At 39.1% G+C, this 16584-nt stretch overlaps 1 protein-coding gene across 8 annotated transcripts in view; it reads right to left on the reverse strand.

The window, feature by feature from the left end:
• The window catches only part of GTDC1 (glycosyltransferase like domain containing 1), a 195336-nt gene that overhangs the window by 60422 nt on the left and 118330 nt on the right, over positions 1 to 16584 (reverse strand). The gene's annotated exons all lie outside the window — the stretch shown is intronic.

The raw sequence follows: 16584 nt of genomic DNA on the forward strand, positions 1-16584 counted from the left end.
GGTCAGGGACACCTTCCACTATCCCAGGTTGCTCCAAGCTCGTCCAACCTGGCCTTGGACACTTTGTGGGATGGGGGAGCCACAGCTTCTCTGGGCAACCTCTGCCAGGACCTCACCACCCTCACAGGGAACAATTCCTTCCTATACCCCATCTAACTGCCCTCTGCCAGCTGAAGCCATTCCCCCTTGTCCTGTCCCTCCACCCCTTGTTCAAAGTCCTGTCCAGCTCTCCTGCAGGCCCCTTAGGCACTGGAAGAGACTCTGAGATCTCCTGGAGCCTCTCCAGGCTGCACAATCCCAATTCCCTCAGCCTTTGGTCACAGACCTAACACTGGCTGCTGGTGGCTCCTCTGAAGCACAGACACAGCCCTGTCAGGATGTACTTTTAAATATTTACACATGGGAAAAGCTGAAGCAGAAACAGGTTAAGGGGTTTTTCCTAAACTACCAAGTTGTGACTGCATTGAAAGGATTGATTTACCAACCCAAATTTAACTAAGATATTTTGAAAAATTACTGCTGTTAAGACAAATTGCTTGAGGTGTGAGAGGTCAGGCTACCTAGGCAGGCTCTATCCCCCTGCCTGTCTTTAATCTCCTGGCCAACCATCCACTCACTGCACCATTTCTGTTTCTGAACAGGTTTCCTCCTCAGTTTTCAACCCTTATAAATCTGATCTGTCATTGCAGAATTCCTAATAATATTAGATAAAAACTCCACCGATTTCTCTCTGGAATATACTCTTTAATATCTTTTATTTAAGACATGTGTGTGCAATCAATTCCATGGTATTTACTTGTATTACACACACAGTATTCATCATCTTGACAATTTTTAAAAGTTTTAGAACACCATTTCACTTAACAGTTTGAAAGAAAAAAAAAAAGAGAGAGATTTATTTGATGGTTAACTTTGGAACAAGTTATCTGCATTAACTTCCATTGTTTTGGCATAAAGTAGTTCTGTATATTTTACTAACAACAGTGGAGACATGATAAAAGATGTAGGCAGAGAGCCATAAACAGCTCTTGCTGCAATCCATGGTGTTCGTGGAAAGGCATTAATTTTTGGACTTTGATTGGAAGACGTCTCTGTGCTCAGCCACTCGGATTTTGCTAAATACAACCACGAATAAAACCTTGTACCTGAGGAGAACAATTTCTACGGCGGAAAGACCGTTGTAAATCATGTGTAGTATAAACTTGTCCACATGATTGGAATGATATAATGGATATTGGAGTCCCTAACCACCAGCTAATGTTCTTTATGACACTTAAATAAATGACCTGAAAATAAACTAATAACAACACAAAGTCATCTAAACCTGTTCTTGTGCATTTCCCAGAAGCATGCTGGGAAAAGACAATGTCTAGTTAGTGCATTTTTTGTGTTTACGTTTTCTGCAGCACATTTTTGCTCCTCCAGACTCACATTAATTCTTCTTTTCTGCCACTTTCCAGAGGTATCTCTCCATCCAGTACTTGCCCAGATCTCAGTCATTTAAAACATCAAGAGCTTGCAGAACTTCTACATCACCGTGATGGTTATGGAGAAACAAGGCTGGAGCAGGAGCAGACACAGGCTTGAAAGAGTAGCTATAGAAAAGAACGTTTTAAATTTTTGTATTTTTTATCATAAGTTGGTGAAGCACTACACAGGCTGCCCAGAGCAGCTGTGGCTGCTCCTGGATCCCTGGAAGTGTCCAAGGCCAGGCTGGACAGGGCTTGGAGCAACCTGGGATAGGGGAAGGTGTCCCTGACTATGGCAGGGGGTGGAATGAAATTATCTTTAAAGTCCTTTCTGACCCAAACTACTCCATGATTCTATAAAACCACCTAGAGAGTTACCACAGCAGAGAAGTGGGATTTCATTTTTGAGAAGGGCACACAATTTTTCTCAATCTTAGTTACAAAACACACCAGTCACGCAAGAAAAATGCCACAACATTCTATTTTAAATAGAATGGGAGAAGCATTTTATTATTATTACTGACTTGTTGTAATGAACTCTTGCACATGTGAAACTTTCCAGAAAAAGAATTATCATCAAAGCTTACAAATATTAACACTTTCAAAAGATTCCAAAAGGTACTGTCCCCTTATATTTAAAAAAACATGGAAAATATTTTACTTTTATGCTAACTCATATATATTTAAACACTAAGCAGTTCACTGTTTCTGAACTGAAAGTTCAGAACAAACAGTGAGGACTTAGATATCTAATTTTAGTATGGCAACTTGCTTTCAAATTTCTTTTATTTATTCAGATTTTTGAGGCTTTCCAACACACTGAACAGTCAATTTTAAAACTTTATGAAGGCTCTACAAAGCGTAAGCCTTGAAAACTTTCCCTTTTTGCATACTGGGTCTAGATGTTTAGTTAAAAAGATGGGTTAAATATTAAACTAAGTTCATATGTAATAAAAATTCAATATCCTGAAATTCAGAGTTTCAATCTAAATATTTGCTACTGTGAGTAACCGATTCTTTAACTCACAACCTATATATTATATATTTTCTTTTCATTTATGCCACAAAACCCCTCTCTGAAGAAATCCATGTACTTTTCCTTGAAGCAGAAATGTGTTTTTCCCACACACGTTTCTTTTTTGTGATATGTTGCCATGTTCCACCGTATGTGTTTATTCACTGCACTTTATTTGCCCTAATGGAAAGTTATTTATGGGGACTGGTTTCTTTTCCATGCACCAAGAGTTACTTTGTGCACCATTTTATTAAAAACAACAACAACAAAAAAAAAGAGATGGAAGGGCCATGATGTCACTGCTCGATGAATAGAAACCACATTAGAAAGATGAACTGGAGTGCTGGTTTAGGTTAGACCAAATTACACAACTGCCTCAAGAGACTGCAAGTATGGATGGAATAAATAAATAAATTTTTTAAAGCAATAAAAATTGGCCCTTCTGTAAATGTAGTTACATTTGGGTGCAAAGTAAGAGTTATTGTAATTAAAAAGTTTAAAAATAATAGAATTCTGGAATGGTCTGAGTGGGAAGAGACTTTAGGGATTATCCCATTTCAAGCCCCCTGCCATGGGCAGGGACACCTTCCACTAGACCAGGTTGCTCCAAACCATGCATACCTATTACTGACCAAGCACTGTAGAAATACCAAAGCTGTTTTTTTCAAAACTCAAGAATTTTGCTGATTCTATTCTAAGAAATAAAGTTTAAAAAAAAATAAATTAAAAAATCAGATTTTTAGGTGCCAAACTGGAACAGACAGCAACTCCATTAGTATATGCTTATTGATATAGAAAATCATACATTTATATTTTATCTTTAATATTATGAATCAGTTGATAACAATAAAACTGATGCTGTTTATATTTAGCTACTTCTCAAAAGATTGCAAGAAATTACAAAACTGGGAGAATAGTCATAGTTAATTTTTAATTTATTTTTTTTTTCCTCTTCAACTACTGTCACATTTTGCCCTACAGCAAAAAAAAAAATGTTGCTGAGTGTGGTCAGGTGTCCTGAAGCTGTACTACAGTTCAAACCTAAAAGCCTGAAAGAAGATCCCCAATATTCAGGGAATTTGATATTAGGGTTTATTGAAGTTGTCACATACTTTCGGGGATCTAATTTCACTTTCTGATCTTCAGCAATGGCTGTAATTCTTCATTCAGAAGAGGGAAGAGATTACTTGTCAGCAGTAATCTCTAACACAGATAATGCCATATAAATATTAGGGGCTTATAAGCATGGACAAGGATTAGGAGCAAAGAGAGAGAACAGAAAGAAAACTGAACAGAGCCAAGATTAAGCACTGGGAAGGGCATTGCAAAAGAAAATCCAAGGTCTGAGGCTCAGCTTGTCTTCCCACAGCAGAATGTGCCTTTTCCTGGGTACAATAAGCATGGTTTACACTGATTTCCCTGCTTGAAAACTGCAGGATGTAGGAATATGAAATTTTATTTGAGGTGTGATCATTGTCTTTTTTTCTCATGACAGAGGAGAAACTCAGAGAACCACTGGGGTTGGAAGGACCCATGCAGCTGGACAGGTTGCTCAAGAACCTCCTCCAGTCAAATTTTTAACTCTCACCAAAGGCCAAGAATGCAGTTTGCACATGCAGATATTAAATAACAACAGTATGGGAGAGAGCTGAAGTGGACCAGGACATCTTCCTTCCTGGACAGAGTGAAGAATTTGTGTGTAACCTAGACAATAGCTAAAACAGGGAGGGACATCACAAGGTCTGACTTATTGCTGATAAAATAGCCAAAATAATGCTGTTTTAGCAACACAGATGAATGCAACAACCCTGAGACTGCAATGGATGCCTGATTAAAAGGCAGGATCCAAAGGTGGTCCTGGAGAACAGAGGCTGCATCCAGACCGACCATGGGCAGTTGGCTTGGACTCAACTTGGTCCACCTGAGTGGGGAAGAAAGATGAGGAAAGCAAGAGAGATCTCAATAGTAAAGAGAGAAGAAGGCCAACAGGATAATTATCTTTTCTCAAATTTTAACTTCCACCTGTTTTTCCAAATAATTTCTGAGTGAAATCCCTCAATAACCAACATCCACATTTGACACTGTCAAAAATTCCCACTTCTAATTAACATTTACACTTTTCTTTCCAATCTATTTAACTCTAATTCAACAACACTCTTTTTTTTTAATGCTCTAGGATGTCATGTAGGTCAGTCTAAGGAGGATGCTCAAACTGACCCCTCAATCTTCCCCTCAGTGAATTTCTAACATTGAGGTCCCTGTGCCAGGCGTACTCTAACACTCCAGAGGACCAGGATTTTAACAAAAGCATTCTTCAACTCTCATTCACAGAATGGCTTGGATGGGACCTCAAAGACAAGTTCTAACATGGGCAGAGGCACCTTCCACTAGACCAGGCTGCTCCAGCCTGGCCTTGGACATTTCAGGGATGGGGCAGCCACAGCTTCTCAGGGCAGCCAGTGCCAGTGTGCCAAAAATTGTTGCCCAAAGTCCATGCAAAACTCTATCCTGCAGTGAAACAGGCAAAGGGAAAGGCAAAGTTCTCTTTGACATCAAATAAGAGTGAGTTTGACCCTAAATATATAATTTCTGAGTTCATGTCTTTAATTCTCTGAAGTCCTTTAACACTGATTACACGAATCTCTGCAGTTATAATTTCTATGTCCATCATGGAATGATGGAATGATGATAATTTAAGAGCTCCTCAGAAAGATGGTAATGAACTGAAATACATATTTTATAGTGCAGGTGAAAATAACTTATGTGTTTTTTTGTGCAAGATATGAATACATGGATTAATTAATAGTTCAGAAAAAAAAAGTCATTTTCTCTATAATTAAACACTATGACCATGTAGACATACTGCACCAGTGACACTAAGTAACTTTTGGAGCTTTAAGAGTCCTCTTGATAACCACTGCCAGAAATTAGAAATTGTTGACTTAAGTTCTTCTTTAGCAGAAGTTCAAAAGAATGAATTGCACTATGGGGAAAAAAGTTAGGCTTCTGAGAATTGCAAGGTTTTAAAGGCTCTTTAGGATTCTAAAGGATTGGTCATGTTCATTAGTGTTTCCTTAAACAGAAAAAACCAAAAAAAAAACACAACAACTAGCTGAGCTCTCAAGTGCTCATTTAGAGAATGCAAATTTCACAAGAGTTCTACCCAATACAGTATCTCCTCTTGCTAAACACAACTGGAAATGGGTGTTTGAAAACTGGTACCATACCTGAATTTTTTTTTTTCCTTTTAATTAAACTAAACCCAGGATCCTGTAACATATAATTTCCTGGTTTTTGGAACTACTTCTAATCAGGATATAGGGGATGAATGTCCCCTTTAACTAGGCTGCTTTGCAACATACACAATGCAGAAGGGAGTGCTAGTGTAACACTTCAATAGTTAAGTGACTTTATGAGAAAAATACTTCCAAATGTTTCCTAAAACCTTCCAAACCGCACCAAAGAACATTATCGTAATATTATGTTTCCCCATGGCCTCCAATATTTAGGCTTGCTATTCTCGAAATGACACTTGGATGAAAAATACAAGTTTATGTAATGTATAAATTGTTCCTAGAAGTAAAGTTGCCTTTAAAATTACTCTGTATAGAAGTCAGATATTTTACATTTTCAATAGCCTTTCTGTATTAATTGGAGAAATGGCCTGCTGGTGCTTTGGGCAGCACAGGAATTATCTGTATTTCAGAACCGAGCAGTCACCCTGTGATCTTATTCCTAGCAAACACTGAGAACAATAACTGTCCTAACCGATTACATATCATGTTACCCTTAATAGATATCCATATTTCTTGCACAGTATACATAATCCACATAAACTGTACACCATATATCAATACCATATTCCAGCGAATCCACCATCAAAGAGTTCGTTTATAGTAGGTTTTCATTTGACTCGGGGTTGTAACGTTCTGTGCAATCATAAGCAAACCATTTCAGGGATTTTGTCAGCAAGCTGCTTTTTGGCAGATTATTGGCAGTACATATTGGCAGCAAACTAGTGCAACTAAGCCCTTCTTATAACTTACAGGTAAATAATGATTTTAATAAATTTATGTAAAATGTTCCACTTGGTTACATCTGGTTTTGATAATTCACTCGCCTGCGCAAATGCAAATTTCTGTGTGTTTCTCAGGAAAACACATACTTCACCTGAACTATTCAAGGTTTTCTCAGGTACCCCAAGAAATAAATAAGCAGTGAAGCCTGCTTTCACATGAAGGTTTAACTGAAAAAAAAGACAGGGAAGCTAATTAAAAGTAATAATTGTATGCACACCGAGATTTTAACCACACTTTGTCAATAATACAATATTCTAATGGTAAGAAAAATTCTTTTTTTTTTCTTGAGGTGGAGCTATCCCAGCCACAGGGCATTTCAGTAAACTGGCTCTGCCCCTCAGGACCCGCTAATGCAGAGACTTTGACCGCCATTTGAAAATGTGTTACTATATTAATTTGCATTTTGCTTTTGCACTACAACTGAAGTTTAAATGTGTAGCATTTGTATCTCAACCAGACAGTGTGGACTGGAGGAAATTCCAAGTTCTAACCCCAGCTTTGACAGTAGGTCCCAATCTCATTCATTGTTCAAACACCAGAAGCCTCCAGTTTTGCTCTGAAAGGATCAAGTTTTTGTCAAAAAACTCTAAAAATATTAATACCATTAGTAGCAGTGTCATTACGGGGGGCAAAACCCCACAAAACCCTTGGACTCCCTTCTGGTATAGATCAGGATGACAGTGATGCTGATCTGTGATCCCTGATCATCTGCCTTTCAGCATCTGGGTGCCAGAAGAATCCCTGGGGAGCCACAGTCCCTGGAAATTCTGTTAAAACGCTGGTGGCCCATCACTGAGCTACCTGTGACATTAAAAACTGCTCTCACTTGCTCTGCTTGTGGATACATTTCGACGTTATATTAAATAACTGCTTTGAATGGGGCCTGTAATGAACAGGCACCAATTAATTAAGCATCAGATTTTACTTGTGCACAGTTCAGCCTAGAACTTGCTGTTTCTAAGTGTTTATTCACTCATGGATTCAGCAGTTTAGGATTTTGTAAGTCTAGGTAACGTGGTTAAAACCCCCTCAACAAGTTCTTGTTGAGATCTATTGGACACACTGCTACAACTTGATGTTTCTATACTGGACTTGCTTTTAATTTGATCTGTTTCAAGGATTCAGTATCCTTCCAGCATGTTGGAAACCTAAGGGCATATATTTGTATTGTTTAAAGGCAGGAAATTCTGTGAACTGAAATGAGAACATATCCCTTTTGCCTTTATGGACTTTTGTTATTTTCTTTTCCTTTTGGGGTTTTTAGAAACAAAACCAGTGAAAGCCGAAAGTTTGAACAATAGAAAATTACTTTCAAGGGGGGAAAAAACCTGTCAAATACCAAGTATACTTTTATAACTTTATTCATACACTTTGTATATATGTAAATTGCACTTATCCAAGCATCAGAAAATACCATTCACAGCAGGGCCTTATATTGCAGCAGGATCATACTGGTTTTGTCATAAAAGACTGTGGACTTTGCTGTTTTATTCCTTTACTACCTTGTATTAACTTGTACCCCACTGACTTCATGACAGAGCTGACTTGTTTCATGCTAATCACAGAACTAGGGCAATCACATTCCTATTGTAGGGAAGGAAACTACCAATCTTTGTAGCTTTTTTACTCCCTGGCCAAAGAATCCCACAACCTTCCCTTAAATTGATGCAAAAAACAGCAGGTCTGAATTCTGGGACAGGAAATGAGAACTGGTGGAAGATGAACAGGCACGTATAACCTGCTCAAATTAAGAGTTGGGCAGATACTAGTTTTAGGACAACTGCAGCAGCAAACTTTCCTGCATTAGTTCTGTACTGCTTAGGGAAGGACTGGAGGCAGAGCGGCTGCATTAGCAGGGAGACCTGATCCCAGCAGGATGCCTCAATCCCAGGGCAGTGCTGCACAAACACATCCTTGCTGCTCCTGGTGCTCAAAGTATCTTTATTGCACACAATGAATTAGACTGCACTACATTATAAGAAGAGGGTTATAGGTTATAGCCGTGGTTATGGCTCTCTGGAACGCTCCTGCCTTGTGACAGAGTGCAGAGAGCCAACAAAGTCTGCAAAAAAAAAAACCCACTTGCTGGAGGACAGCTCGTGTGCCACAAGCTCAAGTGCAGCCATTTCAGCAAGAGCCTGAACACTTTCCCAGCAGTGCTCCCCACGAGCTGACTGCTCCTATCACGCCAGCCTAGCAGCTAAATATAAATTACAGAGGGATGCAAAGCCTGAGAGAGACATTTGACACCCGAGACTCAGCTTGGCCGCTGGATCTCTCCTAGCTAGTGTTTCTTCACTTGTTAATCCCTCTTCCTGGGCAGCAGCAATTATGACACTGGTGAACTGCAGGACTTGGGTTTATTTGCTTTCATTTGGCACAGCGCTTCGTGCCCAGCTCCTCTGCTCTGGGAGGTTACAACAGCTAAAGCGGGGATCACAATGGGACACCATCAGTCATCAGAATAAACAGCTCAGCTGCTTCAGGGGAGTCAAAGAGGAGAATGAATCTTGCTAAGAGATTCGAAAGCGCACGAGGAAGTGGCTTTACTTGAAGTGCTCACAACAATGGCTTCCAAAGGAACGTTCCTGACCATCAGCCCTGGGGTTTAAAGAGCTGCAGGGTGCTCATGTTCACCCATGGACCTGACTCTGACATAAAACTAACGGGATCCATAACTACCAGGTATAACCCTCCTGTGCTCTTTCCTGCAGACGTGGGCAATGAAGAGAAAGGCTTGGCTGCCACCCAGACATCACAGGGACCATCAGCTCCCTGATGGAAAAAGCAGGGATCCTGAACCTAGCACCTATGAAAACCACCATTACCTCAACTTTTCTTTCCCTTAAAACATTCTCACTCATTCAGCCTACACTAATTCAACAGTTTTGCCCAAGTACTGCAAGAACAACTAACTCTATACTTTGAAACACTGCACTATACAGATGTTTAAATCATACACCCAACATGCATATGCACAACCAACCAGAAGCCAATAGTTTACAGGTCCTGTATACCTTATTTTAAGTTCTTCTGAAAGGGTAGTTAAAGATTCTTAGGGCAAAAATGACGCCTAAGTTCATGAACTGCACAGAAAATTGGCTGTGACACCACTTATTAAAAGTTATGATAACTAGAAGGTCCAACTAAAAGGAGCAGATGCACTATTTGCTAGGCTGTAGCTGCAGACAGAATTTTTGGTGCCGAGATCAAAAGAACAAGGTGTTCATATAAATGGCATTTTATTTTGATCCTATTATTCTATATGAGCTCGAAGAGAGATCAAAGGAAAAAGCACCCAGGTTTCACTATTAACACTTAACATAACCCCAGTTGGAAAATCCTTTCCAGATTGTTAGTGCAATTTAAAGCCCAGCACATTTTTGTTGCTCTGTTAGGTTAATACACCTGAAGGCATGGGTTTGATTCCTGGATCACCTTTTCCATTGTGGAAAATTGCTTCTGTTACATATAATTTCAGTTATTTTCATTTTTGTGGCAGCAAAGACACCCTAGCTTTGGGGAATGCCCTGGTCTGGGTTGTACCCTCTGTCCTGGAGAGCCAGGCTGCCCTGAAGTGGTGACATTATATTACAGACTGTGCACGACAGTCAGGAAATTCAACACCATTGGAGTGAAGTACTAAAGTGTGGTTCAGCCCCTGCCAAAGCATACCAGCTTCCACTCAGAATGTAAACAAACCTAATGGGCCTTTCAAATATCTAAAAGTTCCTCCTGATAGCTGGCAAGAATTAATGTGCTTTAATACGTTGTATTGCTTATTATGACATTACCCAGGACTACTACTATTAATTAATGGTTCTATTGCTGCTTTTAGCAACCAGTGGTGTTATATAAAGAAAAAATAATAACATATTGTATTTCCTGCAAAGCTGAAGTATGGTAATAAATTTTAATATTCGTGCTTTGAATTAAAGCTTCTCATTGATGATTCAGTAACTTAGGGCAGGTATTTCAGCATTTCCTTTCCACTGAATTTCTTTGACTTCTAAGACTGCAGAAGCCTGCTAATACACAGGTATCACTTATCAGACTAACCTTGGAAAAATCAGCAATCAAGGAAAAAAAGTAAGTGCATATGTCCTTCTCTGCCCTGCCACCACCTCCTCATTTGCTATTAAAGCACTTGTGTTAAAAAGTCACTCCAAAGTTTATTTTAAATGCAAAAAAGTGGGCACTAATCCCACAAGAGCTGGCTCAGCCACGGCCCACCATCTTGAACACATTCATTTTATCCAAATCTGTTCCAAGGAGGGGGTTTTGGGTGGTTGTTTTGGGGCTGAGCTTTACTTTTGACCTAATAACAGCAGATTGTCACAGGTGAGGAGATGGAAATGACTTTGGGAACTTGCACAGTCAACATTAAATACCCGCAGGTGAGCTGTGGCCTGGAATGAACACGACAATTATGGGTTAAACCAGATAAAAACGTGTCATGCACAGTCAGAACATGTTCATGTTACACACAGCAGCCAGCTGGCTATAAATCCAAGAAGTAAGCTGGAAGGCTTTGGAGTTTCAATGAATGAACACAGATATAAAGGGAAGAACGGTGGTTTGTCGCCATATGAATGGCTTTTAACTGAAAAGAGTGGATTGCTTTCACAAGGGTTTGCCAGAACAGCAACCTTGTTGAGATGAGGAAAAGAATAAGGATGATGATTGGGACATTCCATATATTTATATTTTCTATTTTGTTTTGAGGCAGAGGAGTCTGATTCAGCATGCCTGAACAATTAAGACGTGGCTTTACATACAGGTGTTCCAGTGAATAGGGACACAAGTTCTTTGACAATACCTCTGCAGCTGATGATCCATAAACAGGATTAGTCTGTTAATTCATTCCAGATTCAAATCCAAATGAGCTGAGCTGTGAGAAGCAATGGACTATTTTTCTTTCCACATTCCTAGCTCCAAGTAATCGTAGGCTCTAACCTTCTGTACTCTGCATATGCATCACTGAACCTACGGTCAGCAACCCTACCTGTGCACAGATCCACCAGACCTGAGGCTGCTAAACCAACACCTTCCTGGCAGCACAGAGGATAAGAAAGGCCTTTCTGAGACATTCTCATCTTTTTATTAAATAAAGCTGAATAGCAAAACGACCTGGATTACAGACCCAAGAAATACCCTGGTGGGTTTTCATAAAAGGATGAGCCTGACTGACTTGGGGTGGTTCTGTGCAGGGCCAGGAGCTGGACTTTGATGACCCTTGTGGGTCTTTCCAACTCAGGAAATTATTCAGTGACTTTCTAGAAGTCGAATTACCCCACTTGAACATTTTGGGATCTTAGCAAGATAAACTCTTGCTTTCTCCACCTAAGGCAGATGTAATTCCCTTCTGAATCCAAAAACAGAGCTCTGGCTCTTACTAACTCAAATATGAGCTAAACTTTAAAGGTATAAAGTAACTTCTCACTCATAATCTCTGTTCATAGTAATTTATATATTCTATAAATTAAATATGTGTATATATATGTGTATATATATATTTACCTGTTTTTACAAAACTTTTCTGACATTTAAAAGTGGGTGTAAGCTCCTGGGTTTGATGTGCTCACTGTTGACAGAATCAGATGTAAACTGTAGGAAGGCTGATAACAGTTTTGCTCCCCAAAACCTTTCTGCTGTGTCTCTGGGCTGGCTGAATGGGAACTGAGAGGGGAAAGAACAAAGATTTGCTGTTCTTTACAGTCACGCAACGAAAGTGTAGGTTAAGCACAGGAAGTATTTGCAGATTCCAGATATTCTGTGGACCTTTGTTGCTTTTCCTTGCATTCAGATCTAATCTGAGCCCCCGCACAGAGCTGGACTTTCATGTTCTGAGATCCTTCACTAATAGAAAACCCAACCCACTGTGACAGGGCAAAGTGGACTCAAGAACTTCAGCTCTATGTAGGCATTTATTCATGTTAATGCATTAAGGAAAAATGCTTTAACAAGAAGAGAAGGCTTAAAATCATACAAATAAATAAATTAATAAACAAATTTAACATATACTCATAGTACAGCAAGCCTACAGACTGCAAAGATATAGTTCTGTCTTTTAGAAAAAGTTTGGATTGACAGTTTGATGTACCACATCAAATATAACAACACTGTGTGATCTTTAAGCCTCAGGGGTTTAAAAATACTAAGTGTTTCTTTTTTGTTCTGATACCAAATATGTCTATACCTCCAACTGATTCAAGTCAGCACTAATAACCACTGGGATATTTTTAGGAGGTCCTTCAAACAGAAGGGTAGTATTTTTACTACCATTTTGAACACACAATAAATTGTGTTTGGTTCTTTAGCTTCAATCAAGCATCAATTTTGGATTATTTGTCTGAAGTCAGAATTCTTAAAATACGCCTTTTTTTTTTAAAGAAGCAACTTCTGAGGGAAGAAAAATCCTCTCCACAATTTGAGTGCAATCAGCTCTTCTCTTATAATTGGCTCTGATTTGAAGGTAAGGTTCATGATCAGATATATTTAAGGAGGGCTGTATGATTAATTTAAGAGGTGCCCCACCAGGATTTTCACATGAGCAAGCATAAAGAACATTGTTTTACTTTCATGATGCTGCTGCATCACCTTTGATTCTTACAACCATGTTTACACTAATATAATTCTGCCTTTTGCAGAAGAAGGGCTCATAGCAGGATGGGCAACTCACATTTCTAAATCATTGAATATAATTACAAATATGAATAGCCAAATATCAGGCTGTCAGATATTCAGAAGAATTTTATGCCAAAAAAATGTTAGGGAATTTTCAGCTCTCACAAGAGCATCCAGCTAATTCTTGATGCATCATCAGTACCTTTGGGTGCTTTCTGGAAGCAGATTCCTTTTTTTCCCTTTATTGTTCCTAGTGAAGAAAAGGGAAGATGGAACTCTCACCAGAAAATGAGACAAAACATTAACCTCTAAGTCCCTCAGATTTTGGTAAACAGTGAGATCACTGGAAATCTTCGCTTCTGCATATGAATTAGAGGAGAATAATGGGACTGAGCAAAAAGTCATGGACTATGTTCATCAATATGTGCCTTTTATGTAAACTAGACTGTTAATTGAAAACCCATTTTCAGAATCTTTTTAGAGGAAATCACCTTAAAATTAATCAAAGTCCTGTTTTGTTGTTGATTTTTTTTAATGGGGTTTGTGCTCCCTTGGATGCTCAGAAAACTGCTTGGAGCAGAGACTGGAGCCAGAGGCTTTGGGGTTTTGTGCCTCAGAGCCCATTTTTGAGGTTCAGCTGGGAGAAAGGGGGCTCAGGAGGGACCTTCTGGCTCTGCACAGCTCCTGACAGGAGAGGGCTGCCAGGTGGGTCAGGCTCTGCCCCTAAACAAAAACTGAAAGGATGAGAGGAGGAGTTGTGTCAGGGAAGGTTTGGTTTGGATATTTGGGAAAATTTCTTCACTGAAAGGAGCTCACCAGTCACTGCAGTAGGTCACAGTCCCCAAAACAACAGAATTTCAGCTCCCTTTTCTGTCTGGTCATCACCATGCCTTTACTTTTCGACCATTTCTTTTCCCATTTAGCCTGGCTTTCCCTGTTTTCCATCTCTACTAAAGCTGTGAGGCACATAAAACAAAGTCTTCATGTATAATATTGGATTTTTTTTTTAATATACCTCTCCTTAAAATATTTCATAACTTACTTCTTCAGTGCCTAGAAGTGACTCATTAAAAAAATAACCTCATAGTAGTAACACAGTGATAGATATCAAAGGTGAAATTTTGCCATTATTTTGCACTAAACCAGCCTGAACACATCTTCAAACAGCATAGAGAGGAAAGGGCTGCATTTGTCTGCAGATGTATTTTCTTAACACTTTTTTCATCACTTTACTTCAGCAAGAATGACCAGCTTAAATTTTTCAGTGTCTTCAAGGACCTTATTTCATGAATTTGTATAAAAGGCAGAAAAGTATATATAAATGTTTTAAAAGCAGCCAGGAGTTTTTGTGGAAACAGTGCCATTAGATTTAAAATACCAAACACTCAAATTACTTCTGACACATTTGATCTGAGTCACTTTTGAATTTGCACCTACAAACAATAAAAAATACTGGTTCTGAAGGAGACTGATTATTTCCTTTGCAATACTTTACCACAGAGAAGTTATTCTCCCTTTCCCCCAGATCTGACAACCATTCAAATACCCAGGGTTTGTTGCACACTAAACCAGAAATACGATCTCTACTTGGAAACTCCCCTCAAAAATAGTTTTTTTTCTGTCAATTCTCAGTAACTGCCTTTAATAACAAGCGTGGCTATTGAACTCTGAAAGTATCAATGTTCAGTCATCTTCCTGAGCTTACACATCACAGCTGCAGGGAATAAAAATGCTGAAAGACCATGATCCCTCCCCATCGTTTGGATGTTTCTCATAACCCTGTGTGATATTTAACTGGCGCTGCTTTCTCCTCCTTCACTTCCAAAGGGATGAATCACAGACTCAGTTCTTCCAGGAACCAACCACTCGAGCTGTTCTCTGCACTTCCTCCAGCTCTTCCTCAACTGCAGCCAGCCCTTTGATTGACCCCACCTTTAATAAATGTTTAGCTGGAGAGTCTCAGCTAAAATGTGTATGAAGCCTCCTGGGAATGACTAACCAACACCTAAACCCCAGATTTATAACAGAGAATTTCCCAGAGCCTCCCACAGCCAGTGGGATCTGTTCAGAGGCTGGAGGGAAGAAGAGTCACTGTGGGAAGTCAGATTTCTTCACTTTCTTATTCAATAATAATACAACATGTTTTCTGTAGACTGGTCTGAGTTATGCACAGGATGTTAAAAACAGATTAATACAAACTTAGAGGGTATAGTCTAAGTCAGGTACCTCTCGTTATAATTGTTTATTTTAAATTACAACTTGCAGAAAAATAAATAAGAAAGCCCAAAAAGAGGCCTTGAGTTCCCTAAAGATAAATTTATATTCAGATGCTTAGAGTGGAAAGTGACAGCATTCACTTCCTGAGTTAACGTCATCAAGGGAAAAAAAAAAAAAGAGACAAAAAATTGGAAATTCACTGTCTAGGAGTCAACAGGAACACAGAATTTTCTGAATCAGTGGAAAGGGCTGAAGTTACATCCAAGGAAAATGCTACAAATCAAAGAATCCTCAAACAAGACAAAGAACAGAAAACCACCTTGGAGTATTTTTCTGGAATTTCCAAACCACAGTTGGTCTCAATGATCTTATAGGGCTTTTCCGAGCCAAATGACTTTGTGATTCACCCATCCAAGCTGTGACATCAGTCAGAAGTGGCCTCAGTGCCAGCACTAAGTACCATCATCTAATGGCCAAGAGATCCTTGTCCCTCCACCTCCTGTCCCAATTTTTCACCAACTGCTTTTTTCAGCAGTCCCTTTTCAGCAGGCTTCTCTGTCCCAAAAAAAGTGGCTATTTTGCCCTAATGCCAAGACCAGTGGTACCTGATCTACTTCTGTGGTTTCCTGATTTTACTGCAGCACAACCAACAGAACAGTAAAATCCATTTTTTACAGAGCAACACATTAAAAAAATCTGGTTTTCCCCTAATAAAAGGTTTCTCTTAGGTATAGTGATTATATTACTCTTTACAAAGAGTAATAGATACTATTTTAAATATTCTGGGAATGTAGTCCTTTAACTCAAAATAGTCCCAGGATTATTTGCCATTAGCTATCCAATGCAATTTAGAACCTGTGTCTAACTTGGTAATTTGTTACTTTTATCTTTGAGTTTTACAATATAATAAACAGTCTAAGTACCTTTTCACAGGAAGTAATATAGAGTTATTTATAGATTCAGTAATGGGATCATCAAGCTAACGGTCTTCCATTTCTGAAGTTCCCAAGTTCTCCTGAAATAATAAAAAAATCACCAAGACAGCAGCAAGAAAGCAAGTGGACACTTCTCCACAGCGTCTCAACAATAAACAGCAGAATTGTGATACTCCACCGGAATGTTCCAAACCTAAATTGAATGGCAGCATGATTGCTGTGGTTCCAGTTATGTTAATTAG

Source organism: Molothrus ater, chromosome 7 (genome assembly GCF_012460135.2).
Source record: "Molothrus ater isolate BHLD 08-10-18 breed brown headed cowbird chromosome 7, BPBGC_Mater_1.1, whole genome shotgun sequence".
Taxonomy (NCBI): Eukaryota; Metazoa; Chordata; class Aves; order Passeriformes; family Icteridae; genus Molothrus; species Molothrus ater.